Here is a 19,549-nt window from a genome sequence, read left to right on the forward strand (position 1 = left end):
CTGCCCTCTCTATCTCTGACATGAGATACCTCACTAGCTTTAAAGTGGTGGTCGGTTCAAATCTCACCTCTCCTGCCTGCTACCTGTGAGACCCCGAACAAGGCATTTCCCTTAGCCTCAGGTTCCTGTAAAGTGAGAAGCTTAGACTAGATTGGCTCTGAGACCCATTACAACTCTGCATCTGTGATCCTATGCCTGTCTTTCTGTCTCTAACCACTAAGCTCCCTTTCAGACTCTGACACATTCTGTGTTTCTGGGATGCTCTTCCGTCTCCTCAACATCCTAGTGCCCCCCCAACATGTGCTTTGTAGGTGGTGGATGTCTTTCCAAAAATTCAGGTCCCAAACTGAACACAGTCTTCCAACTGGGTTTACCTTCCCCCCCCCCAGGACAATGAGGGTTAAGTGACTGGCCCAGCGTCACACAGCTAGTAAGTGTCAAGTGTCTGAGGCCAGATTTGAACTCAGGTCCTCCTGAATCCAGGGCTGGTGCTTTATCCACTGTGACACTTAGCTACCCCTTTCTTGTACCTTCAGGGCTTAGGACAATGCTTGGAAAACAGTAGGTACTTAATAAATGCTGATTGACTTAAGAGGGATTCCAACTAGGGATAGCAGGGCATACCATGAAGAACAGAGAGTATTCATCCCTATAGCCTAAAGGGAAATCTGCAGCTGCCCAACACCATCACCCTGTTGTGTAATTGCTCCCAGATCTCTAGGTCCCGACAGCAACCTTCTCCCCCATCCTGTCCCGGGCTGAGGCATTTCTAGGCCAGGCTGATGCGGGACGGTTTGTTTTGGCAGGAGGCTGGGTGCTGTCCACCTAATCGCCCATGTTAACACTGCATTACATACATCGTTAACGGACTTGGCAGCTGGGTCCCCCCTCCCCCCCCCCTTATCTTGTGATTTTTCCAGAAACCCAGGGGGAGAGAGAAGAATGGGATCCAGGTGTGAATGGAAATGACCACCGTCTCTCAATTGCCACTGGAAGGCTATCTCTTCTCCAGTCCAGACGCAGGGAAGACCTGTCTCAAAAATGGAGACATATTCAACAACCAAAGGTGGGAAGAACTGAATCAGGGACTTCAGGTAGGTCAGGACAAGGGATGCTCCTCTTGCTGTCCCAGCCAATCCCAGAGCGCAGATAAGAAATGGACAGAACTCATCCCCATCCCCAATGGCTACAGAATTCAAAAGGCATTTGCTATGACTTAGATTGAGGCAACTTGGCTTCAGATCCCAGCTCCCACGCTTACTAGCTCTGGGATCCTGGGGAGGTCTTGTCTTCCCTGAGGTCCAGCCTCTACATCTGTAAAATACTAATACTTCTTTCCACCAGAGCTATACCATCAACTGTTTGATAACCGGCTCTCAAAAAAAAAAATTTACTCAGAACATACTTTTAAGTTTAATCTGATTTACTAAAACTTTATCCATCACTTTTCTCAAGTCTAAACAATCAGCAAAATAATACACGAAGTGGGGCAGCTAGGTGGTGCAGTGCATAAAGCACTGGCCTTGGATTCAGGAGGACCTGAGTTCAAATCCAGACTCAGACACTTGACACTTAACTAGCTGTGTGACCCTGGGCAAGTCACTTAACCCTCATTGCCCTGCAAAAACAAAACAAAATAATACACGAAGCCTGGATTTGTATCATTTGTTGAATTCCAAGATATGAATGCTCCCACTGAAAAACTTAACAACTGAGCCAGCTCCAGCACACCCTTGACTACATGACTTGGTTAGGGGAGGGAAATACCTGATAAGTCTGTGCCGACATCCATTGGTTTGAAGAGTAGAATACTTGATAAATCTTCAAGTCCCCTAGAAATGGAAGCTGCCCTTGGGTGAAAGCTTACAACTGGAAATGGCCATCTAACTCGGTGCCATCACTGTATAAAGCAGGAAACTGAGACCCAAGGAGGGAATGAGCTTGTCCAATGTCACACATAGTAGTCAGAATTCGAACTCAGGTCCTCTGACTTTGTTCTTAATTATTTTTCCACTACACAATGTCCTGGGTTATAGGGTTGGAAGAGACCACAGCAGCCATCTAGTTCAACCCATTCCAGTAAAAGAATCCACGTTATAACTTGAGCAATCCGCCAGCTTCTATTTGAAGACCTCTGTTGGGATTGGGCTAGGTTAGTCTTCAGGGCCTTTCACACTCAGTTCCCATGCTCATCAATTCCTTGATCAGTTTCCCATCACTACAGGTGTTTGAACCAAGGTTTATTAAACAAGGGAGCCATTCACTGGTGGGGGTTGGGGTGGAGGAATGGGACCCAGTAGTTTCTCTCATCAATCAGTCTTTCAGTTCTGAGATCCTGTGTCTTTCAATGATTTGATAAGTGAATGAGCTCCCTGTTGGTCTAAGCATGCAAGCAGAGACAAAGATAAGAAGAGATTCACTCATGGCCCCTTATGGACTTTTACAGTTAGAAAGGACCTGTTACCTACTTTCTGATATCAAGGCAATGGACTCGGGACAGACTTGGGCTTTTCGAACACAGCCAATGGGAGGATGTGTTGTGCTTGACTATACATGTTTGTAAGGGGGTTTGTTTTTCTTGCTTTCTCAATGAAGCAAAGTGGAGATGTGGTTGGGAGGGAGAGAATTGGGGCCTGAAAAAAAGTTGAACTTTTTTTTTTTTTTTTTTTTTTTTTTTTTTTAGTGAGGCAAGCTAGTAAGTGTCAAGTGTCTGAGGTCAGATTTGAACTCAGGTACTCCTGAATCCAGGGCCCGTGCTCTATCCACTGCGCCAGCTAGCTACCCCAAAAAGTTGAATTTTTAAAAGAGACTGTCCTGGGCTGGGGGCCCAGGACAGGAACCACATCTGTCTCTGGCCTAGGAATAAGGACTGAGAGCTGGGACCAGTCAGACCCTCATTTGGAAGATTAGCCAATCAATCACCTGCAATGGTCCCTGGTGATTGATCAGGTTGTTCCAATCACTGCCAGGTCTTTTTAAAGACCATCTCATTGCCTCATCCATGTCATCCCCAGCAAAATGATAGTTACTTTCTAAAACTAAAAAAAAAAAAATAACAACAATAATTAAGATCACCTGGAAGAACAAAAGGTCAAAATCTTAAGAGAAATAATAAGGAAGAGGTAAAAATAAAGGTCACCCAGCAACACCCAATAAATCTTTGAGGAGCTATTCAATATAATGGAGATCCTCTCCTGGTTTTGTGTACATCTAGCTGAATATCCCTGTCCCCATTCTGCTACATAACCTTGACATACTCTTGACCCACCTCCTTTTCCAGTTAGGTAGACCATTGGGCAGAATGTTGCATTGGGAGCCAGGAAGGCATGAGTTCAAATCCTGCCTCAGACCATCACCAGCTGTGTGATCATGGGCAAGTGTGTCTGCCTCAGTTTCCTCAACTATAAAATATATAATGGTGCCTACCAGTCAGGGAGGGGTATTAGGAGGATCGAATAAGATCAATTTTTTTAAGTGCTTAGCACAATACCTGGAAGATAGCTGGTAATTAATAAATACTTGCCTGGGCAGCTAGGTGGTATGGTAAATAGAGTACGGGCCCTGGAGGACCTGAGTTCAAATCCAGCCTCAGATACTTGACACTTACGAGCTGTGTGACCCTGGACAAGTTAACCCTTTAACCAAGTGACACCTAACCCTGATTGCCTCACACAGAAAAAACAAAACAAAACACACAAAAAATAATAAATAAATAAATGAATGAATAGATAGATAGATAGATAGATAGATAGATAGATAGATAGATAGATAGATAGATAGATAGATAGATAGATGCTAGCCCTCCTTTTCAGCTTCAGTTTTCCTGTCTGTAAAATGGAGATGATAGCACCTACTTCCCAGGGTTGTTGTGAAGATCAAATAAGATAATATTTGGGGGGTTTTAAGTGTTTAGCACAGTGCCTGGACCATAGCGGGTAATTAACAAATGTTTGCCTTCCTTTTCAGCTTCAGTTTCCCAATCTGCAAAATGGGTATAATAATGGCACTTTCTTCACAGGGTCACTGTGAGGATCGCCTGGGATAATATAGGTAAAGCACCCTAACGCCATTATTATTTCTACCCTTGGCTTCTGTGACCCTGCATTCCCATGATCTTGCCCTGCCCATGGTGCTGACCCGCGACCTCCTTTTCCAGGATTAATTGGAAAGCATCAGAGACAAGGCACTCACTGGCACTAATGACACCAGGAGCGGCTTCTTGTATAAGGCAGGATTTTAGACATAAATCCACCTTGTGGAGGAGTGGGGTTCACATTTTAAGTGGTGATCAGTCAGGACCAGGGGTCATTTAGCACCTTTCTCAATTCCTAGGGAATAATCCAAAATCTAATTTACAATAGGCTAATTATTGTTGTCGTTCAAGTCATGTCTGACTCTTCATGACCCCATTTGGAGTTTTCTTGGCAGAGATACTGAAGTGGTTTGCCATTTCCTTCTCCAGCTCATTTTACAGGTGAGGAAACTGAGGTAAACAGAGTTAAATGACTTGCCCAGGGTCATACAGCTAGGAAGTGCCTGAGGGCAGATTTGAACTTAAGAAGATGAGCCTTCCCATCTCCAGGTCCGATGCTCCCTCCTATGTACCACCCAGCTAGGGCAATCTAAAAGTGGAATGGCCTTCCCTAGGAGATGATGAGCCTTCTTTCACTGGATGCCCACCTGCTGGGTATGTCAGAGAGAGGATATCTGATCAGATGGAGGTGGGACTCTAAGGGCAGTAACGTTCTTTTCAACATGGTGATTATGTAAATCTTATAAATGAAGTAAAATACCCAGTGCAAAGGAAAAGCCAACCTCAAACCTTAGAGAGGATCTACAAATTATAAGTGGAGAGACATGAACTGGAATAGTCAAATAGGGTCAAGACATCAGGGCAGTCTAGTAGAAAAGGAGGAAGCATAATCCATCAGATAATCCCACCGGCTCTGGGGACCTGGGTTCAGATCTCGTCTGCTGTTGAATGTCTGTGTGACCTCGGACAAGGTGCTTCACCCCTCTGAGCCTCTGCTTCCTGGACTTGGTGGTCTCTGAGGTCCTGCCTTTAGTGAGATCATCCTATAAGTCAATGACCCTCAGCTTCCCCCCATGTAAAGTGAAGCTTCTGAAATCCCTTCCCACTCTCCATCATCCTCAGAGGATGGGATACAATAGACTTACTCTCCAGCCTTGAATTATGGTTTCCCCCTGAGGTTTTCAGCATCCCTGCTTCTTAGGAGTATTGACCCTTATGAGAAGGGGTTCTACGCCCAGATCCAGAGCTTTAACATTCTCAGTAACTCCCACCCTAAAGGGGCTGGGCAGCAGACCCTTCCTAAGTGACCTTGCCCAGGCAGCAGCTTTGAGTGGGGAGCTGGGAAGAAAGGGAAAGTTATTGGAGGGAAATCTGGGCTCTAGCCTCCTGTTGGCTTCCCCACAACTGGCTCTCTTTCTGAGGATGCCTGCGCCATGTCTCCCTTTCCCCCAGGCCTCCAAAGCTGGTAAAAGGTGCCACGTTTGCATTCCTTCCTCACGTCCCCCCACGAAGTCAAATAAAGAATCCTTTGGTCCAGGCCTGGCTGCCAGGGCCCCAGTCAATCGCCCCAAACATGAAAGGGTCAGCAGGGCCCCTCTCAATTCCAATTTGTTTTCCAGGACCTAATCCAGAGGACGGTTTCCTTGAAAGGAGAAATGTTACCTGCTCAGGGCCCAGGCCCAGAGGGGAATTTCATGAAATACAGCTCAGATATTCCATGTCTCCCACACTGAATAATGAAACACTTTTTACAGGCAATTTATGAGTCTAGCAAACAGGCCGCCAACTTGAGAAAGGAGACACAGGAGGGTTCAGCACGGTAGCCGTTGGGGGCAAATTTTGTTCACTGGGACTGGGAAAGCCGGACAGAGATTGGTGGGGGAGAGGGGTGATGAGAGGGAGGGGAGCTTTTAATTTATGGGGCATGGAAAGTTTATTTCCAAGTGGTTGGCACTTTTCAAAATAAATCTGCCTTTATACCCAGTGAGCGACCAAAAGCCAGTGAGATTCATGAGGGAATAAAGGCTGTTCTGCTCTCCCCACCAAAAAAAAATCTTATTTAAAGAGAAAAAGAGAGAGAGGGATAAAGAAAGAAAGAAAAAGAAAGGAAGGAAGGAAAAGAAAGAAAGAAAGAAAGAAAGAAAGAAAGAAAGAAGAAAGAAAGAAGAAAGAAAGAAAGAAAGAAAGAAAGAAAGAAAGAAAGAAAGAAAGAAAGAAAGAAAGAAAGAAGGAAAGAAAGAAAGAAAGAAAGAAAGAAAGAAAGAAAGAAAGAAAGAAAGAAAGAAAGAAAGAAAGAAAGAAAGAAAGAAAGAAAGAGAAAGAAAATTGCATAAACCTGGCAACCATCTCAAAGCATGTGGTTACTGAAAAAGACTCCCTTCTCTCTAACTTTTGGGTGTTGATACAGCATTAGAACTTTGAAGCTGAACTGGGAAAGAATTATAGACACAGGAAATGTCCAAACTCAGAGAGACCTTAGGACCCAGAATTTCAGGACACTCAGGTGGAATAGAGAGACTTTAGAACAGAGGATGTCAGGGCTGGGAGGGGCTGATGACTTGGAATGTCAGAGTGGGCAGGGATCTTAGATCAGAAAATATTAGAGCAAGTCTTCATGATTCTAACTTTGTGTCTCTCTCCATTACCCCATAGGGTCTCTTGTGTGAATTATAGGGTCTTGTTAAATGTTTGTTAATTGAATGATCATGGCCCAAGATGGCATTCTTTCTCTTTCCAGTTCTAATTGTTCCACCCTTCAGTCTTTTCCTATATCACAAAACAAAGTTTCTCCCCCTGGTTCCTAGGCTCCTTCCCCTTATAGCATCTTCTAAATCATTTCTCCAATTCCCATTCAATGGAAAAAGCCTTGGTCTCAATCCCAGGAGAAATGTGTTCAAAACCTGGCTTTGCTGAGTATCAGCTGGTGACCACAGACAAGTCACTACCTTCACTTAGCCAGTTTTATCGTCTATAAAATGGGAATAATAATCTTTGCACTCCTTAGCTCACGGGTTGTTGAGAACAAAGCACTCTACTCTGTAGGCCTTGGCCAATCAGAGAAATGAGAGCTGTTACTACCATTGTTGTGATTGACCCTCTCCCAACATCCTCCCCAACCTCCACTTTGGGGAAGGGCCCAGCCCAGCCAGCCAGCCTCCAGTCCTCTCCCAGCTCCCCTTCTGACTCTGCAGACCTCACCACCCGGCCCCAGGGAAAGCGCCTTCCTCTTCCCAACACTTTCTGTTACCTTTCTCTTGGGGTTTTTTTTTTTTTTGGTCTTCCCTTATTAAAATGTAAGTTCCTAACTGTTCTCATGTATTTGCATCCCCATCTCCTACTGTAGTGCCTGGAACATCATAAATGCTTAATAAGTGCCTGCTGACTTGACTCTACCTCATGCGCCTCAGTTGACTTATCTATAAAATAAAACAGGTGGAGATCTAAGATCCCTTCAAATTCACAGAATCACAGAATGTGGACATAAGAAGGGCCCTCAGAAGCCACTTAGTCTGGCTCCTAAACAGGAGAAAGAATCCCATCTACACCTTACTCAACAAGTCAACAAGTGAAGACAATTAACAAGCTATGGATCACCCACTAAGTGTCAGGCACCTGGCTAAGTGCCGGGTTTCAAAGAAAGGCAAAAATCCAATCCCCGTCCTCACAGTGTAATGGCGGAGACAGCATGAGAGCAGTTAGGTACAAACAAGACATATGTGTGATCAATTGCAAGTAATCAACAGAGGGAAGACCTCAGTGTTGAAGGGGTTGGGGAAAGGCTTCCTGGAGCAGGTGGGATTGTAGCTGAGACTTGAAGGAAACCAGGAGGGGAAGATGAAGCAGGGGACCATGCCAGGCAGGGGAACCAGGCAGTACAAACGCCCAGAGCTGGAAATGCAGCAGGATGTGCAAGGAACAATAGGGTCATCCGCCTCCCCCTGAAAGATCCCCTGCCTCTGCTCATTTCTGCAGAGGGCTCAAACTACCAGGAAGGTTTTCTCTCCATCAAGCCTGAACCTGCTGTCTTTGGTGCCTACTCATCTCCCCCAGTTTCATTCCCCAGGCCAAGTGGAATGCATCTAATCCTTCTTACTAATAATAGCTCCCTTAGAAGGTTTGTAAAATATCTGTATTTGCTGGGGGTTATTTCCCCAACTTTCCCATATTCACTTCCCAGCCCTTGATAATCTGATACCGAACTTGACTAGAGATAACATTTAAAAATTTTTAGAATTTTCAATTTTCTATATTTCCAAGTCTTCTTAGGAAAAGGAGAAATTGGGTGAAGTGTTTGGTACAAAAATCAGACCAGGAATAAATTCCTTTCCAGGAATCTCCTGAAGGAATTTCCCCCCTCTCAGTCCCAACACTGAATATCTAGAACAGAGAGATAGTATCTGTAGAATATATGTAAATAAGCCACCCTCCAAGGCCCAACCCCCAGCTGCCATCACCAGCTCCCTCTCATCCTATCTCTTCCCCTTTGTGGCTAAACTCAAGAGAATGCTGTCTACACAGGTGTCTCCACTTCCTCTCTCCTCCCTCCTCTCCATCCTCTGTCATCTGGCTTCTGACCTCATCATCTAACACAAACTGCTCCCTCCAAAGCTACCAGTGATCTCTCAGTTGCCAAACCCCACGTCCTTTTTTCAGTCTTCATCCTTCCTGACTGCTCTGCTGCCTTGGATGCTGTCCATCACCCTCTTCTCCCACATCTCTCTCCTTTCTAAATTTCTGTGATGCTGTTCTCTCCTGTTCCTCCTATTGGCCAACTGCTTCTCAGTCTCCTGTTTCTACATCTTCATCCAGCCCACTCCTGCTAAGTGTGCATGGACACCAAGCCTCCATCCTTGGCCCTCTTCTCTCTCAATGCTATTTCTCTCAGTGATCTTCTCAGAAGAGCTAGTGCAAAGTCATGGAGCCTGGAGGTGGAGTGTTTGTGGACTGAGGAGTTTCCGTTAGACCAGGGTGGCTTGTAAATGATTATCTCTGGACAGATGATTCTCAGCTCTCTGTGGCCAGGACTGATATCTCCTACAGTCACACATCACCTAGTTCCTTTTAGACATCTCCAATTGGATATTCCCTTGGCATCTCAAACTCAACGTGTTCCAAACAGAATTCATTGTCCTCTCCCCCAACATCCTCCCCTCTTCTGAACACCCAGCTACTGCTGAGGGCACCCCCATACTCTCAGTCACCCAGACTGGCAAAGTTCTCATTCTCACTCAGTCCTCATGTTCCAATCTGTTGCCAATTCTTTCTCTTTCTGCCTTCGCTCCTTCTCTCATACACATCCCCACATGGTTACCACCCTTGTCCAGACTCTCATCACCTCTCACCTGGACTACTGAAATAGCTTAACTAGTCTCCCTGCCTTAATAGTCCACCCACTCTGGTCCATGCTCCACTCAGCTACCAAAATGATCTTCCTTAATGTAACAGGACCTTGAAGTATGTCTATATCACCTAGATGGAGGCATCCTGCACTCCTTTGCCACATGGGTGGGAGTAACCTCCATAGACTGGCTGCATCTTTACGGCTGCCACACTGGGGCAATCTTGCTCCCCTTCCTGTGAGCTTTTATCCTGATGCATCCAGAGGGTGAAGATCACCCACAGTTCACCCACAATGGGGGAGGGGGGAGAGGACATCATGAATGGAACTGGAAAGAGGAAAACCTTTCACCCTTGCTCTCTCTTTTTTTTTAGTGTGGCAATTGGGGTTAAGTGACTTGCCCAGGGCCACACAGCTAGTAAGTGTTAAGCGTCTGAGGTCGGATTTGAACACAGGTACTCCTGACTCCAGGGCCGGTGCTTTATCCACTGTGCCACCTAGCTGCCCCCTTGCTCTCTCTTTTGCCCTGGCTCTAAGTGATAGATGATGGTGATGGAATACTATTGTACTCTAAGAAACAACAAGCAAGATGACTTCAGAAAGGCCAGGAAAGACATGTATGAAATGATGTATTGTGAAGTGAGCAGAACCAAGGGAACATTGTACACAGAGACAGCAATACTGTTGGATGAAGAACTGTGAATGACTTGACTGTTCTCAACAATACAGTGATCCAAGACAATCCCAAAGGACTATTGATGAAACATACCATCCACCTCCAAAGACAGGACTGATATTGATGGAACAGACTGAAGCAGGCTGTTTTTCATTTTGTTTTTTTTCTTTTAATCAAGTTTTCTTCTACAAAATGACAAATATGGTCATGTTTTACATAATCATACATGTATAACCCATATATGATTGTTTGCTGCCTCAGGGAAGGAAAGAGGGATAAAAATTGGAACCCAAAACTATAAATAAAAATGTTTATTATTTTTTTAATTGTAATTAAAAATTTAAGGAAAAGAAATAAGCCTAGATCTGGTGACTGGATATTCCTTCTTCATATCGAGTGCTGGCAGCAATCCCTACTGGGCCTGGGGTTTTGAGCCATGGCAACTTGGGAGCCAGGACCAGTGGGATGCTGCAGTCAGATCAGCAGGGAAGCCCAGAGAATCCTGGGACTGAAGACTGGGGGAGGGGGGGTTAGATTAGCAGCTTGGGGCTGTGCAATATAAGAACTGAGCTAAACTGTGAATGTAACCCTCTCCCCCTCCCCAGAATACGAGGTGGGCAAAGAGGTGGAAAGGGAAATTAGGTCCCACGTGTTGGAGGGTAAGTTTCCATGATTGTGATTATACCCTTGAAGGAAATATTTCTTCATAAAAGCTAACTTGACTGATAAGTGGTTAAATGGAATAGGGCTGTAGGGGACATCCCCAAACCCCTGTAAGGGTGCCAAAGACGTCTGGAGAAGGTGGGAAATGTACGATAGCTGGTCTTTACGCAGTGGGGGCTATGGGGGTCAGCGTTACATAGGACTAGGTCTTCCTGTCACTCCCATAGCCAACAAGCTTGAGTGGCTCCAGGGTCAAATAGAAGCACCTCTCTTTGCCATATAACGCTCTTCATGACAGCTGTCTTCCCACATTTTCCTCCCCTCTCCCCTCCTACTCTAAGATCCAGCCACACTGGTCTAATGGAGACTCCTCAGACCTCAAAGCCTCCATCTCCAGGTGCCATGACTTTGCACTGGCTATTCCTAATGCAATAGTACTTTTTAGGGACATTGGACCTCTGAAACTCACTAGGCAGCCCTGAGGCTGAAAACATTCATCTCTCAGAAACATTGTTCTGTGACCTATGCTCAAGGAAAGAGACATGAAAACAGAAGAGGCAGCTAGAGGCTTGAGATGCAATCTTAGGTTATTCTATCCAAACCATGTAGTGCCCTACATGGGAGGGGAAAGGGAGAGAAACCTCTTCTCCAGTGAAAATCCAGTGGAGCTGGGACAGTCCCAAGTAGCAAAGTTAAAGGAGAAGAGAGAGAAGGGTGGAGCTGTTGACCTCTCTTTATAGCCTGCTGAGTGAATGGATCTTCCTGACTTAGTCACTAGTCTACTCACACACAGCCCCAAGTGCCAGGGATTGGTATGTCATTCCAAAGTATGAATCTTTTGGGTCAACATTGAACCAGAATTTGTGCTTAGAGTCAGGGACTGCATGCTCAGCTCTCTGAAATGGTCTCTTCTGCATTTAACAAATGAAACATTTTGTCAGATCTCTCAACTCCTAAAATTTCATGTTTTGCTGAGATCTGTACTGGCTGAGCCACTCCTAATGCCCATATATTAGCCCAAAGGGGCTTTGGCATCACCCTTTGGAGAGGATGTAGAATCCTCCTCAAGATGGTCATCTGCTCTTGGGTCTGCCTCTGGGGCCAAACAGAACAAGTGTAGTACCAACTCCACATGATAAGGCTACAGAGAAGGAAGAGGAAAAGGAAGAGGAGGAGCGGAGGAAGAAGAAGAAAGGAAGAAGAGGAGGAGGATTTAGTATTAGCATAGCACTTCAAGGTTTGCAAAACACTTTGCGAATATCTCATTTGCTCTTGGGAGGTAGGTCCTATTGTTATCTCAATTTTACAGATGAAGAAACTGATGCAAATAGAAATTAAGGGACTTGCCAAGGGTCACACAGCTACTAAGTATCTGACACAGGATTTGAACTCAGGTCTTCCTAACTCCAAATCTTGTGCTCTAATCACCTAATTGCCATTTGAAAACAGCTCTTGTGTCCCCTCTCTCCCAGGGTCTTCTCTGGCTAAACATGCCCAGGTCTTTCAACTGAGAAATCACCTCATGCTTAACAACCAGCACCTACTTTGGGAACCTTGAGGCCTTCATCCAAGGTGGGGATGCCATAGCTGGAAATGTGGAAAACAAAGCATCGGGGATCCAGGCTTAGGAAGAGAGGCACAATGAAGAAATCAGACCCCCAAGAATAGTGCACATCATGACTACCCCACCAATAGAAAGACACCAAGACCAGGACAAGTCCACATCTTCTTAGATTATAAACTCCTTGAGGGCAGGGACTGTTTTGCTCTTTTTCATCTCACCAACACTTAGCATGATGCCTGGCACATAGTAGGTGCTTAATAAATGTTTATTGATGAATTGATTGATTGAACCAGATGATCTCTAAGGTCTAGAATTCAAACTTTTTTTTCTTGAAGGAGAAGCTGTGTTATATCATGAGAAGAGCCTTGGACTTGTGGTCAGGAGAAGTGGTTCAAATCCCAGCCCTGGGCTTTGCCAGCTGGGTGACCCGGGAAAACATTTAACTTCCATGAGTCTCCACTTCCTTCTCTATGAAAGAGCTAATAAATCCCAGGCTCACAGAAATGTCAAGGGAGACAAACCTCCCTCCCTTCCTTGGAGAGGTGGGAAAGTATGGGCATGGAATGTTGCATATGCTATCCAACACAGCTGATGTGTCTGTTGGTTTAAGGGTTTTTTGTCTTTGCCTCAAGGAAAAAGACTCACTTTGGGAGAAGGGAAGATGAGGAGATGGAAGAAGAAGTGGGGGAGATAACAAAAATGAATATTATATAAAAATAAAAATCAATAAAACTAAAATGAATCTCACAAGGTTGTTAAAATGTAATTTATCATTAAGAAAAATGGGATTAAGATACCTCCCATCTCTGTCATCCCCTGTTATCAAGCCCCTCCCACCCCTGACATCCCCTGTCCTAAGGCCCCTCCCAGCTCTGTCATCCCCTGTTATCAAGCCCCTCCCACCCCTGACATCCCCTGTCCTAAGGCCTCTCCCAGCTCTGACATTCTTTTGAGGTCCCTTCAAACACTGACATTTTATATACTAAGTCCCTTTCCGGTTCTAACATTGTATATTTCAGTCTCTTCCAACTTCCCTTCTTGGAAAAGGCATGGAAATGGAGATTACCCAGACTAGGCTCCTGATTGGTTCCTGGGCAGCCAATGACAGAGGACTTGTTGACAATGCCTTCCCCGCCCTCCTCCTCCACACCCCCCAGCCAGAATTTGTCTTCTCAGCAGTGTGGCTGATGAGACATCTTGTACCAAGTTCCAGCTCATCTGTTTTGAGGCCATTTCTGGAACCACTGAAATCCCAACCGGTTTCCTGCTCTTACCTTTGGACAACATGCACTTTTAGATCTGGTTTTCCAGCAGTGAAGTCACCCCAGTGGCCTGAGCCAGTAGGATGAGTAACAGCATCTCCCTCCAGCTGAACTTTGCCTCATACAGGTGTCTGGGGAGGAGCCAAATCATGTTCCAACTCCACTCTTCCCTCCTGAATCAAATCATTGCAACAGAATGTGCTATGAGTTAAGACATCTCTCTGGGCAGGTCCTTAGCTATAAATCCAGGGTGTTTATAAAGTCCTGGGGCACCTCTAAAATCCAATAACTTCAGTGTTATGGGTGAGCGGCTGGAAATTGGTCAAATTCCACTCAATACCCCTGCTCAAGCTGGAGATGTTAACTCTTTTATCCCTGGGTAGAAATCCTTGGGAGAGGACATTGAGAGAGCCAAGACCCACTCTTAAATGCAAAGTTATTTGGCCAAGAGAAGCAGACTGGATGAGACAAGGGTTGGGTCCAGTTGGTTGGTCAGACTTAAACTCTTCTAAGAATTGAGGCTCTGTGTCCACTTGGAGGAAGGTTGTGAGTGGGGTACTTCCAAGCAGAGCTGTAATCAAGGGTTTCTGTACCTGAGAGAAGCACTGCAAATGCCAACTGGGACCAAAGAGCATATATCAGGACCTCAGTGGTGGAGGAGCTCACCCAGCCTACCCTATGGCAGTTTACTCAAATATCCAAGTAACTCTGTGATCTCAGCCATGTCTCTGTTTCCTCCAATTCAGATGGCAAGCCATTCATGCCTACCCACTCACTGATCTGGGTCTTCCCTAAAGAGAACAACCGAACATACTAGGGATCCTTCTCCCTTTCTCCTGACCTCTCCAAAACACCAGGAAATCATACAGGCCACCCCCTCCTTCCTAATGCCTTAGTACTGCCCCATTCTCCAGGCTAGACCATCAGAGACCAGGCCTGGAAGAGGCTAGAGCATGTTGCATTTTTCTTTGGTCCATTGGTTGCCATGCCTTCTCCAAACTCTGTTTAATTCTCATCTTCAGTCTGGCCTTGTTTCTCCTTGTGGGCACAGGAGTCTGCTTTCCACTTTACCAGTGGGCTGTGTACTCAGTCATGAATTCGTCAGCCTATGAAGTAAAGTGCGGGGAGGATTGGTGCTGATTCCTGGTGATTCTCTTCCACTTCTGTAGGGTTGGTGACAAACAGGTGGAAAAGAGGCAGATTGCTTAAGAATTACTCAGCTTTGGGGGAAAAAATTTTACAGTAAGTTTCTCTGAGAAAGGCCTCATTTCTCAAAGATATAGAGAACTGAGGCAAATTTATAAAAATACAAGTCATTCCCGGTTGATAAATGGTCAAAGGGTATGTATGAACAGGCAGTTTTCAAAAGAAGATAGCAAAGCTGTCTATAGTCATTTAGGAAAGTGCTCTAAATCACTATTGATTAGAGAAATGCAAATTAAAATAACTCTGAGGTACCATCTCCTAAGACTGGCTAATATGACAGAAAAGGGACAGCTTTATTTGTCTTTTCTTTGCCAATGGGTGAGGCAGGAGGGAGAGAAAATAGACTTTTATTGACTGAAATAAATTTTATCTCATTTCAGAAAGACTAGAAGTGTTGTTAATGGCTTCGAAATTGAGTTCCCCTTGTTTATCACCTTGAAGCAAAGCTCAGTTGCTCTGTCCTAGTTGCACCTCTCGTTGCAGGGACTTGTTTGGGCCCTGTACTGTTGCTCATTTTAACCAGTGGCTTGGAAATAATTTTTTTAAATGTCATTTACATAGCACTTTAAGTTTGATCATCATCATTCATGTCATGGGTTATAATAAAAATAATTCAGGGGGCAGCTAGGTGGCACAGTGGATAAAGCACCAGCCCTGGATTCAGGAGGACCTGAGTTCAAATCCCAGCTCAGACACTTGACACTTAGTAGCTGTGTGACCCTGGGCAAGTGACTTAACCTTCATTGCCCCGCCATAAAAAAAAGTTTATGATAAAAATAATTCACCTTTATGTCCTTTTTGGAACATGTGGCCTTATTTCAATCACCCAACAATCATTTATGAAGTACCTCCAATGGCACAAAAAGAAAGAAAACCATCCCTCTCTTAGAAGAGTTCATATTCTAGCAGGTGATTTTTGGGATGATTGCATGTAAATACATTTAAGTCGTGTTTCTTCAAATGCTAAAATGGGTATCCGATCTGGCAGAATTCTTTTTTCTAATATATTAACAGATAAATTATAGAATAGTACACCCCTCCCCCTCTGCCCCCAGGTTAGCATGATGTGGCTGCCTCTCTTTTCTGGTCTCAAGAGGAAGGTAAAGAAAGACCCAAAGCCAGATTCCCCACATGGAATCACTTCTCCTTGGTCTAATCGGAGATGAGGAATGCACTTGAGATGGACTTATGGTTCCAATTAGAGGAACCAGCTCATTCATTGCCTCCAGTGACAATTTGGATACATCTGTCACACCCTGGGCTCTGGGCCCATGGGAGCCTCCTCACCAGGCCTAGAAAAGCCACACAAACCCCTTCCTTGTCCCCTGCAGAGAAGGTTTATTGGACTCCAGAAATTTGGAATTCTCAGGCATGTTGGCTGACAGCCTCTTCACCAATCACAATGGTCTTTTAGGATCTGCCTTTGTCTCCAGCCGCCTATACAATCCCCACCGGTCATCCTGCTCGCTCACTTTCAACCCGTTCTACCAACCTGTGCCTGCAGATTGGTTTCCAGCCTGATGAGAAGCACACAAAATCTCGCTGGCTAAAGCAGTGGGCTCTCCCCACTTAGCCAGCCCTGCTTGGTGCTGCTGTCTTGGATCTGTTCTCTTCAGTTTCTAAATTTCAGCACCTAGCACAGTTGGCACTTCATACATGGTTGTTGATTGGTCGATTGATCCCCTGTTCCTAGATGGTCAACTCAGAATTTGGTCGATCTATAAACTCAATGTCAGGACTGGATGAGAAGCTGGACAGGCCAGAACAGTAACAATCTGGCATAAGAGGTTGGACGGACTCAAGGGAGATGGGGCAGCCCACCTGGGGAAATTCCAGCAGCAAGCCCAGCACCTGGGAGAAGAAAGTTGTACCCAAAGACTTGGGATTCCCCATCGGACACAGTTGTCACCATGTTGGATGGTGACCCTGCTGAGCATGGGGGCATGCATGGGCACTGAGGCAGGAGGGCTGCTAACTAACCTAGAAATGAGCCCAAGGCCATAGAAGAGATCGTGTGAAGGGATGACCCCCGATGGCAGCAGAAGGGATAGGAGCCAAGCATTCAGTAGCCACAGAAAGGTGGAGACAATGGGTGAGTCCAATAAGGGTGTTGCAGGCAGATGCCACCACAGGCCAGAAGAGCCGGGGATGCTGTGACTCCTCGGAGACTGACAGCAGGAATGGGAAACATTCATCCAAGCACCAGCCATGTTTCTCTTTCTCCACCAAATGCAGGGACACAGAGCAGCCCAAGTCTCATGCTTTCACTAAGACAACACACACACACCCACAAACACACAGCTAGAATCTAATAAGCACCTACAATGGGCTGGACACTGTGATAAGCCCTCGGGATACAACAAAAAGGGAAAAAACAGTCCCTGCTCCCAAATCACTCATAGTTTAATGGGGAGATAACATGTGAACATGAAAGTGCTAACAAACTATATACAAGATATAGTGAAGATAGGAAAGGAACTAAGATTAGAAAGAACTGGGAACGCTTCGAACAGAAGATGGAACTTTAGCTGAAACTTGTAGGCAGCCAGGTAAACCAGGAAGCAGAGATGAGATGGCAGTATAAAAAAAGAATGAATGAATGAATGAATGAAAGGAAAGAAGGTGGAGGCATGTATTGCAGGCAGCCTTCTCAAGAAAGTTTGCCACAAAGGGTAGGAGAGATAAAGGAAGATGGGGAGAAGAGATGGGTCAATGAAGTGAGGGTTTTTCAAGGTTGGGGAAGACGTGGGCATGTCTGTAGGCAGCAAAGAGGCAGAGAGTAGCTAGGGAAAGACTGAAGATGCATGAAAGAGTGTGAGTGATAATCCGATAAAGGAGACAGGATGGAAGGGGAACACTTGTGCAGGGGGAGGAGTCAGCCTGTCCCTCCCCTTCCTCCCACCCTTTATCTCATTGTCTGAAGTAACTCTCCCAAACCTGGCTTCAAATCACTTCCTCAAACACAACACACTTTAACCAAGTGACTTCTCCTGCTGCTTCCCTGAGACTGAGGATGTCCAAAGGGAGTGTCCTTAAACCCACTTCTCTCACTTCTCCAGATTTTTCAGCATTCCCTCCTTCAGGACACTTTCCCCTCTGTTGTCCTCAGAGGCACCTCATTCTCCTGACTCTCCTTCTACCTCCCTGACAGTTCCTTCTCTGCTTTTTGCTGACTCCTTGTGTAACATGGACAAAATGAGCTCGGTATCTTTTCTTCTAACCTTATTCCTTCTCCTGACTTCATGATCTCCCTGTGGGATCAATGCCCCAAGTTCATGCTCTCCAACTTGCGTTTCCTTCTTCTGTCTCCTACACATGTCCATACCTGCCACACCTCTTCCATCTGCCTCTAGTCTCTGCTCCCACCTCAAGACAGGCCCTTGATAACCCTCACCTGGACTATGACAGCAGCCGCCTAATGACCTCTCTTGTCTCTGACAATCCCCCCCTATCATTCACACCTCAGCCAGAGCACTTGTCTTGTATATACACACAGGGTCCCATTACTCCTCTGCTCCAACAGGGTTATTAGCTTCTGCCATCCCACTGAGTCAAGCTCAAACGCATTGGCTCGTCCTCCAGAGCATCCTATAGTCTTCCACTAGCCAATATTTATTTTTTCATCATTATTAAATTTTATTTTTATTGTAAGCTCAGCAATGAATGTTTCAATATACAAAGAACAGGACAAAGGCTCACATAAGATCATGAATTTGTGAAATACATCCATATATATAAAATCCAACAGATGTATAGGTGATATGTTACTATATAGTGTGGCATATTTGATATGACATGTATCATCTGCATATATTTAACAAAGTAGTAACAATGTGGCTCTATTTACCCCTGCCCGTGGAGCCTTTTGGGCATTCTTCTATAAATTTTTAAGAGTCTCCATCAGTGCTGCTAGATGGCGCAGTAGATAAAACACCAGCCCTGGATTCTGACGCTAGCTGTGTGACCCTGGGCAAGTCACTTAACCCTCATTGCCCAGGAAAAAAATAAAAACAAACAAAGAAAAAAAACAGAAGAGCCTCCATCCCACCAGCCTGGCCGCTGAGGCCACACCACAACCAGCTCTCAGCAGGGTTCCTGGGCCTTGACCTGGGCATTCCTACTGTAATGTATTGGCTAAGGAGGTTCTCACTCCTGCCAATGTCCTTCCTCACTGTCCTCGCCTGCAAAATTCCTTCCCATCCTTTTATAACCTGGCAGTAAAATCTCAAGGGGCTAAATCCCCTGCCAGACTCTATAGCTCATGTGGTCAATTCTGTTCAACTGTTTCTCTTTATCCTAAGAAGGGTGGGGGATCCCACTTCAGATCACAAAAGGGTACAGCTAGAAAGGAACTTAGGATATAGAAGAACAGACCATAGATGGTTGGAGCTAGAAGGAAATTTAGAATATAGAATGTGGGAGCTGGGAGGGCTCTTAGAAGATAGATTGTCAGAGGTGGGAGGGTCTTAGAACAGGAAATGTCAGAAGTGGGAGGGCCCTTAGAACATGGAAGGTCAGAGCTGGAAGGAACCTTAGAACATGGAAGGTCAGAGCTGGGAGGGGCCTTAGAACATGGAAGGTCAGAGCTGGAAGGAACCTTAGAACAGGGGATGTCAGAGCTGGGAGAGGCCTTAGGACTTAGAAGGTTAGAGGAAGAAGGGACCTTAAAATCTACTCATCTCCTCCAACCTCCTCCTTTACAGAAGAAGAAAATGAGATGGGGTGGGGAGTGATTCATGGCATTTACTGGAAAAGAACACCATCAGGCAGAACTGGGTTCTAGTCCCTATAGGACCTTAAACAAGTT

The sequence above is a fragment of the Dromiciops gliroides genome, chromosome 4, assembly GCF_019393635.1.
Source record: "Dromiciops gliroides isolate mDroGli1 chromosome 4, mDroGli1.pri, whole genome shotgun sequence".
Classification (NCBI taxonomy): domain Eukaryota; kingdom Metazoa; phylum Chordata; class Mammalia; order Microbiotheria; family Microbiotheriidae; genus Dromiciops; species Dromiciops gliroides.